The sequence below is a fragment of the Echinops telfairi genome, unplaced genomic scaffold, assembly GCF_000313985.2.
Source record: "Echinops telfairi isolate 266 unplaced genomic scaffold, ASM31398v2 ScPeMD7_7469;HRSCAF=8507_0, whole genome shotgun sequence".
Taxonomy (NCBI): Eukaryota; Metazoa; Chordata; class Mammalia; order Afrosoricida; family Tenrecidae; genus Echinops; species Echinops telfairi.
In genome coordinates, this window is record NW_022111372.1 from 68,526,235 (window position 1) to 68,535,933 (window position 9,699).

The window sequence follows — 9,699 nt, forward strand, 5'->3', positions numbered from 1 at the left end:
ATTTTGCATTTGGATAGAGAGCTCTAAAAAAGTCTATAAGGTCAAGTCATTACTGTAGAATTCAGTTCTGCAGTTTCCTTGTTAAGCTTATTTCCCTGTGATCTATCTTTCTTGGAGAGCATTGTATTAAAGTCACTTACTATGATGGCTGAGGATGTGATTTCTTAATTCATCCCTTCAAGCGTTTAATTGATAAATTTTGCATATCTCTTGTTGGGGACTTATACATTTATTATGCTCACTGGTTCTTGGTCTACTGTTCCCTTGAGCATTATATAGTACTGTTCCTTATGTCATGTTACCGCTTGCACCTTGAGATCAATTTTGTCAAAGATTAGTATTTCAACCCCCGCTTTTTTTTTTTTAATTGCTATTTTCTCCAGCATTTGATTGTCAGCCAATTTTTGTCTGCAAGCTTGAGATGTGTCTGTTGTAGGCAGTGGATCAATGGTTTGTGTTTTCTAAGACAGTCCACTAGTCTTTTTTAATGGGCAAGTTCGATCCATTGATTATCAGTTATTATGTACATCTGTGGACTCTGTGGTGTCATCTCATACATTTTGTGTTGGGTGTTTTCCTATATTTTTTCTCATCATTGTGTTGTGTTGTGTGTGTGTGTGTGTGTGTGTGTGTGTGTTCATTCTTGCCTTCCTTTCAATGTTGAGCCAATGCTATCTTGGGAATCATTTTCAATGTGCAGATATCTGGGTGAAGTTGCTGTATATGGTGGTCTCTTATTTATGCTGAATGAGTGGTTCTTCTGCCCATACTAGGTCAGTAAGAATATTTTGTAGAGATGGGTTTCTTTTAACATATTCTTTGAGTTTTCCTTGTCCGCGAAGATTCTTATTTCTCCATCTATCTTTATCAATTATGCTGGATAGAGTATTCTTGGCTTTACATTATTTTCTTTCAATTTTCAGAATATGGCACTCCACTCTCTCATTTTTTTCCTGGTGTCTGCTGACCTGTGTGGGAACCATGCATCTGGGAATGGCCTGGCAGGAGAGCCATGGTGCCTGGATGGACCCTTTGGGGTGCCACAGGATCTAGGCCTCATTGCAGAGAGATCCTGTCGGGGATCTGCGGATTCAGTTAGGACCCACAGGAGAGCTGTGGGGCTGGGTGTGGCTTGGGGATGGTGGTGGTGAAACCATTGTATGGGGACTGCTCAGTGGGAAGAGCTGCAAGCAGAAGGCGATGGAATTCTGACCTCATCATCAGAAGTTGCTGTCCTACTTTTCAGAGGGATTGGTTGCAGTGGTTATAGTTGCACGCAGACAGCATTCAGATTAGTGTTGGTGTCTGTTCACGTCTGCGGAAGCTGTAATCAGATACTTATAAACCATACTAATGGTTTAAAGTGCAGACAGGCATGCTTCAGAGTTGAATCCTCTCAACATACTTTTTCAGTATGCGTGCTGAGCAAATAATCAGAGAAACTTACTTATATAAAGAAGAACTTGGTATCAGGATTGGAAGAAAGCTTACTAACAATCTGCAGATGATGTAACCTTGCTTGCTGAAAGTGAGGAAGAAGCGAACCACTTGCTGATGAAGATCAGGACTGCACCTTGATTACTACGGATTAACACTCAAGGGGGTGAAGACCAAAATCCTCTCAACTGGACCTCACATTTAGCATTATGATAACGAGAGGAAAGGTTAATGTTGTCAAAGATTCGGTCTTGCTTGGATCCACAGTCAATGTTCATTGAAGCAGCAAAAATCTAACACCCATTAAGCAAATCTGCTGTACAAGACCTCTTTAAAATGCTGAAAAGCAAGGGTGTTATTTTTACCTAAGCCATATTTTCAATTGCCTCATATGCATGTAAAATTTGGACATTGAATAAGGAAGATTAAAGAAAATTTTGTTTGAATGTGATGCTGGTGAAGAATATTGAAAGTACCGTAAAACCTCAGTTGTTCAAAGGCTCCAAGCTTGAACTTTCTACTATGCAAAAGCTTGAAACAATCTGCTCCCAGTGTATAACTTTGCTCCATAAACAACTTGGAAAAAGTCTGTTTGGAACAAGCGTGGATCACTCGTCACACATTGACTTGGACATAAAGGTGTGATTCTTCAGTCTAAGTGCTAATCTTGCACAGACATCATGGGGTGCTTGTATTAGTGTGTTAAACATTACTTTTGTTTTTGCGGGTTTTTTGCACTTCGGTTATGTCTAACATTGTAGTCATTGCTTCAAAGAAACTTACTGATACCAGCAGTGAAGTTATGAGGAAAACTCTGAAAACTTCAAGATAGTTAAAGAAAGAAATCATTGCAAAATTTGAATCAGGCCATTGTTTGTCTGATTTGGTGGGTGAATGCAACTAAGATGACATCAACATTAAAAAATATGATTAAATCGGTTAATGTAGAGAAAGTTATGAAATCTTTAACCATGAAACACAGAACCCAGACCACTGAAGAGATTGAAAATGTCTGTTTATTTGGATAAATCCGAAGCAAATGGATAGCGATAGCACATCCAAGACAGTGATATGCAACAAAACTAGAAGCCTCCACAGTGATTTGAAGTCCTGGACAAATGAATCACAGTGGGTTGGAACTGACTCAATCACACCTATATTCTAAGTGTACTCACATGTGTTATCGTTTTGCATCTATTGGACATGGTCTCTTATGATCTATACTTGCGAATCACTAACACTTTAATTTTCACTTCATCCCTTTTCAATAGACATAGCATCTCTTTTTGCAGGTGTGGAACTTAAAGCTCAGAGAAATTCACTTACTTAGTCAAGATAACTCACAAATGTATTATGGATCAGGATTTTGAAACCAAGTCAGACTTTGTGCAAGACCATTATATTCTTCTGCTTCTGGAATGCGCTAAAGAAGTTTATGTCAAGAGCTTAGTATATTAAGTCTCTGGGGTTTACTGAACGGACAACTTATTGAATATGACCTAGATGTTTCTAAATTTTTGACCCAGGATTAATCTTTTGGTTGATTGTTTTCCCATCTTGCATTTCAATATACCTTCCTGTGAAATCTATCAGTCATTCACATATAAGTGTAGAGGTAACCCATTCATTTCTCTCCTATTTCAGTCATGTTCAATTAGTCTTGTTTTGCTCACTCTTTTTGTGTGCTGCCAGAAACTCAAACTGTTTTAAGAAGAGAACTTGGCATGAGGAATAGCGTGGCTGATGCCTAATAGATCGTGGCAGAAAGTAGAAAATATCAGAAAGATGTTATTTGTGTTGTATTGGTTATGAAAAGGGACCCAACTTTGTGGATAACAAACTATGGACCACATTGAGAATAATGGTAATTCTACAAAACCTCATTGTGCTTATGAGGAAACTGTACATGAACTGAGAGAGAGAGTCATTAAAACAGAACAAGGGAATTATGTATGTATGGTTTAACACTAGAAAAGATGTATGTCATAGCAATATCCCTTTCAGTATACTTAACCAATCTATATGATGAGAAAATAATCCAAAGAGTTGGGATATATGAAGAAGAACCAGTCATGTGGACCAGAAAATCTCAGTATTATCCAAGAATATACATATGACACAACCTTGCTTAATGAGAGCAAGGAGGACTAAAAGCACTTTTTGATGAAGATAAAGACTGTAGCCTTCACTATAGATTCCATCCTTTAAAGAAAGCCACAACCCTCACAACTGGACCAATAGTGAAAATTATGATAAATGGAGAAAAAATTGAAATTGCCAAGAATTTCATTTTGCTTGGATCCACAACCAATGCTCAAGAAGTCGAGAAATTGAAAGATATGTTTAACTGTGAAATCTGGATAAGACATCTTTAAAGTGTTGAAGACTAAGGATATCATTTTGAGGATTAAGTTGCACCTGACCCAAGTCATGGTATTCTTCATTGCCTCATATGCATGTGAAAGGTAGGCATTGAATAAATAAGACCAAAGAAAGATCTTTAAAAATATAGTTAAAAATTTAGTCATGAAATATATTTAACAATTTTCTTAATGTAAGATTTAATTTATGTACTGTGGTTGGATTCTAGGGAAAACATAAGCATTTTGTTTCACTTACTAGCATTTGAATTTACCTTCTCTTTTGTGTGAATTTACTTTGCTATTTTACTTTATCATTTACTCATGCTTGACAAACGAATAAGTTATTTAAAAATGATACTTGAAAATGTAGTTTGAAATTTCTTAGTTGGAAAAGTAAAAATAAATAGAAAACAAACAAACTTATAAAGGCACAATATTATTTCTGAGACATTCTAAAAGTTAAAACATGCTCATGTTTACTTAGAATTTTGTTAAGGAAGAATTGCTACTTGACAAAAAATTAAAAATTCCTAAAATTACCATTGAACCTTAAAAGACAAACTTTAAGATATGCAAATTGTATTTTAAGATGCCTTGCAATATCTGTAATAATCTAGAAGATAAGAAAGTTGTGTTTCTCCTCTTAACTTACACAATGCAAAGATTGAACCATGATATTACAATTTTATTATTAAAATATTTAGAAAGTTTCTTCTTTGCCATGTCTACATAATGAAAATGAAGTAGTTCAAAGTGAAAAAATAATAGATGGAAAGAACCTATAAATTGTTTATCTTATTCTGATAAATTGACTTGGCTCTTGTAATACGAAAGCAAAAATGTCCTTAACAAAGCTTAGGCAGATGAAGACTCTTTAATTCTACACTTAAACCTATTTCACACTTTAAGATCTTAATGACGAAGCTAGAGGCATTGTGAAACAGTCAACATTAGTAAGAATAAAGAACATAGAAAATCAGATTAAAGAAAATTTTTAACACTATATTTTAAAACTTATAGGCCATGAAGGGAATATCAAAAGAAGATGAGTAAACCTTGGCTAAATAACTGTAACTTATAAATAAAATATACTTATGGTATGGGTACATATTCATGCAGAATGATTTTTTTTAGTTACAATGACAATGTCTTATGAATACGTCTCTTATTTTAAAAGATTCTGTGATAATTAGGATTCAGGCTCAGTATCTGTAAATATTTATGTGTCTTCATTAAAGACCTATTCCAGCAGAACGTGCAAAGGATTTAAATTTGTATATTTTTATTATAGATTTAAATTTGGAGATTTCTACTATAAACACAGTCTTAAAAAATTGGGCTAATCAAATTAGAAACTTTTAAAATATCTATATCAATGCAGTGGAATCTTTTATTAATGTTTTAGTTTTAAAAAATGTATGCTTATTTTCAAATTGTGTTAATGTGACACTTGGAAATTGATAAAATGTGAACCTAACCATTATGTGCACAGCTCCAGAATAAATTATTTCTCTGTCCTTTTACTTCATCATTTCTTAGATTCACCTACTCTACTATAAAGAGCAAGTTTCAGAGTCTCTTCTGACACCCACTTGAATCTTTTATTTCTTTTCTCTATTTTTAGTAACCTTATGCTTTCTTCTGGAATGATGGTTTTAGTGTGCTTCCACAACTCACTGGGTCTTCTGTGATTAGTATCAAATGAACCAAATCTGTTATTAACATGTTTTCCCAAATTCAGGTGTCGTATTTTCACTCACATAGATCTACTTTAATTTTCTTCAGTTTCAACCTGAGCTTGCATATGGGCAGTTGATGGTCCTATCACATTCGCCCTTGGCCTGGAGCTAGCTACTGATATTGAGCTTCTCCGTCGTAGCTCTCCACAAGTGTAGTTAATTTGATTTCTACGTATTCCATTTGGAGAAGCTTTTTGTGATGACAAAGTCGTGGGTCTTGCAAAATCCTATCATGCAATCTCCAGCTTTGTTTTTAACACCAGATCCACATTTTCCAACTACTGCTCCTTCCTCTTTTTTCCTAAATTTTGCATTTCAATTGTCAACAACTCCCAATGAATTTTGATCAAGTTCAGACTGAAAACATTGGTAGTATTCTTCAGTTTCTATATTACTAGTTTTGGTGATTGGTGCATACATTTGAATAACATTTTTAAACTAGATTTTTGGTATATTGATAGATATCATCCTATCATAGAAAGCATTGTATTTCAAGATAGAGCTTGAAATATCTTTTCTAATAGTGAATGGAACCCCATTCTTCTTGAATTTGTCATTTGATGTATGATAGCAGGATCTTATGTCAGATAGGCACTCCTGGCTAGGATCAGACTTCAACCTGTGGATCAAGACACAGTTGATGACGCCTCCTTGGGGGTGTGGCCATTTGTATAAGAGCAAGATCAGAGAGGCTTTTTCTCTGCCACTTCTTCATCACTGTGATTTCCCTGGGAATCTGTTTCTGCTCCCGGGCCAGTCCCATGTGAGCCTACATCCCTGAAAGCTTTTGGTGTCCTGCCATGCTTTCTCTGACGGTGGGTGTATGTGACTCTGTACTGTGATTTCTCTCTCTACTTCTGCTTGCCTTTCAGCATCATCGGCCAGCAGCTCTGAATCTGCAGAGGGCCCCAGCTAGCATTGGACCTATGGTCATGTGTTGGACTTGGCTGGGCACTTTCTTGGTATAAAGTTATTTCTTGATATAAGGTTCTTTCTTCTACATAGATGAGTTTCACTGGTTTGTTTCTCTACATAGCATAGCCTAATATACCCATATCATAGCGTCACAGCAACACACAAGGCATCACAGTAAGACAAAATGATAGACAAGTGGTTTACACCTGGTTATTGAAAGCCATAATTCCCTCTTTTGAAACCATCTGTTTCAAAATGCCAATACCAGTCCATGTAAGCTCACTAACACTTACAATATCAATCTTTTAGCATTCCCTTTTATTTTTGACAGCATCCAATTTTCTTAGGTTCATAATTTGTATATTCCACATTAATAGATATGTTAAGCTGCTTCTTGTCATTTTAAGTCATGTCCCATTAGCAAATGCAGGTCTTGAGGCTTTATTTCTGTAGGCTTTACACCATTCATGCAGTTATGGTAGACTCTATTTTGAGAAGGCAGCTCTTCCTCAATCATATTTTGAGTGCCTTTGATCTGAGGGGCACATCTTCTGTCACTATCTCTGACAGTGTTCTGCTTTGTGAGGTTTTCAGTCAGTGACAATGTCTCAGTGCTACCATAGTGTTTTCAGTGGCTAATTCCTCTGTAGTGGACAGCCTATTCCTGCATAGTATCTTCACAATGTGGAAGCTCTGCTGAGATGTGTTCACTTTGGATGTGACCTTGCTGGTATTTGAAATACCAGGGACATAGCTTCAAGCATCATGGCAACACACAAGTTACCAGAGTAAGACAATCTGAAAGACAAGTGGTAGTGGCCTTCTGGGAGGAAGACACAATTCTCTCTTTTCATAGGTGGTGTTGGAGTGGGCGTATGGGAAAAAGAGGACTTAAAAGCACTGCTGTGCTATTACAAGATTATCCTACCACCACCACCAACTCAGTAAAGATCCCGTGGGAGCAGTGACAAGGCTCTCCAATCCCTTCCATTCAGTATGGTGCCAGCATCAGTGGAGACTAAGTGAGGTGCCTCAACTCTCATCATAGTCCAGTCATAAACAGGAATCACATATCCTGAGTGGCAAGGAAGTTACCATACAGCACCTGAAAGTATTCTTCCAGTTAATAGAATCTAAGTGGAATCCTAACTCCTAGAATGTTCTCATAGGAGGCTACCTACCACTCAAGGGGATTTTCAAGATATACATATGAAACAGAAAAAAAAATAAAAAAAATAAATACAATAAAATAAAACATTTCAGATTGGGGCTCAGGTAAAATAATAACTAAATAGGTGCATACCATCTCTGTTATACAGTTCATGCTGTATATTGGTTAACTACATAAAAGAACATGTCCTGTTCACATGACCTAGTTTTGTTACCTATTTATCATACCTGCATGTCACATTTCTCATACAATCTCTGTTAAACAATCATATGCAATTGAGCGGATTCTGATGCATAGAGATCACTGTGTTAGAAAGTAGAACTCCATCTGTGTCCTCCATCACTCTCTCAGTCATCTAACTATCTAACTCACGATCTCTATCTAACTCACTTATCACTCACTGCTATTCTAACTCAGTGACCTATAGGACAGGGGAGAATTGCCCCCGTGGATTTCTGAGACTGTAACTGTTTGCAGGAGTAGAAAATCTCATATTTCTCCCTTGGATTAGCTATTGATTTGGAATTGCTGACCTTTCAGTTAGCAGCCCAACGTGTCCCCACTATATCACTAGGATGTTCAATATTAGCTCTTTTGGAAGGAGTACTCTGGGTCTTTTTCTGAGCTACCTTTGAATCTCCAGTAGTTTGGTTAGCAGCTGAGTGTGCATTATTTCCATCACTCTTCCCTATAAATGCATTATGCTAGATGAAAAAATACACATAAAAATGTCAAATACTCTCAAATTTTCAAAATTATATGTATGGATATAGATTAGTGGTTTCTATCTATTAGTGGTTTAAGGATTGTGGCTGGAGTGACTAGGTATACCTATAATATACTATCACCAGTAATATAACTTTTACATTTTAATATAGATATAATAATTCTGTATCTTAATTCTGGTTGATAAATACATCGATTTAAATATACCATAAGATCATAGAGAATTTTAAATGCATCATTTTAAAGTCCTGTTTTTAATATTATGCTACAATTTTATAGAATGTCTCCACTGGGGGAAATTAGATAACTGTACACAGAACTTCTCTGTACTATCTTTCAAATTTTAGAGTATCATTAGTTATTTCATTACAGCAATGTCAAATAAGGAACCATGTAGTGGATGAACAATGGAAAAACAATTAAAATGCAAGATGAAAACACGTGAGGGTAGGGATTATGTTAATATATATATATATAATGCTCATAACTAAGAAGTCTGACAATATTTTCTCACTAAAGAAAGGGTTTCATTCTGCAAAATAGTGTTGGTCTATATTTTTTGGAGTAAAAGTATTGGAATTTTAATAAAATTATTCTTTTTAAAGATGCTTTTCAAATGAAATACCATTTTAATAACTTTTAAATGTCTACATTTTTCTTCCAAGTATTTTACTTTCTAATGCATGCATATTTAACCTAATCAGTGAGTAAAATTTAATTAAACCTGTATGCTGTGAAAATAATCTTATGAACTGGAAAATAGGAAGGAGAATACAGAGTCAGAGTGGAGGAAGGCTTATGAACAACCTGTAATATGCAGGTGGAACAACCTTGCTGGCTAAAAGTGAGCAGGAATTGAAATACTTGCTGATGAAGAACGAATATTACACCCTTCCATATGAATCACAATTCACTGTAAATAAAGCCAAAATCATCACAACATGACCAATCAATCATGACGAATAGACAATTTGAAATTACCAAGGATTTTTCTCTTGCTTAAACCCACCATGAATGGTCATGGAAGCAGATTTAATAAATAAAATAAGGTCATTTACTGGACAGATCTGAGTCGTGTACCTGCTTTGGTCATCTTGCTAGAAGTCTTCTTAAATTTTTCTGGCTGTGTACTCATCTGCTTATTGACAGCAAAGGCCGTGATAGGGGAGGACGTTGAAAATTGTCTAAAATAATCTGTGTGAACGTTTCTCAAAAATAAATATTTGGTGGCAGACAGATTTTTCCTTTCCTAGCTGTGTGAGCTGGCAAGTTACTCAACTTTTGAGTTTTAACTACATCATTTAATATTTTTAAATAAATAGGGTGAACAGGAAATGTACAGGTAGAA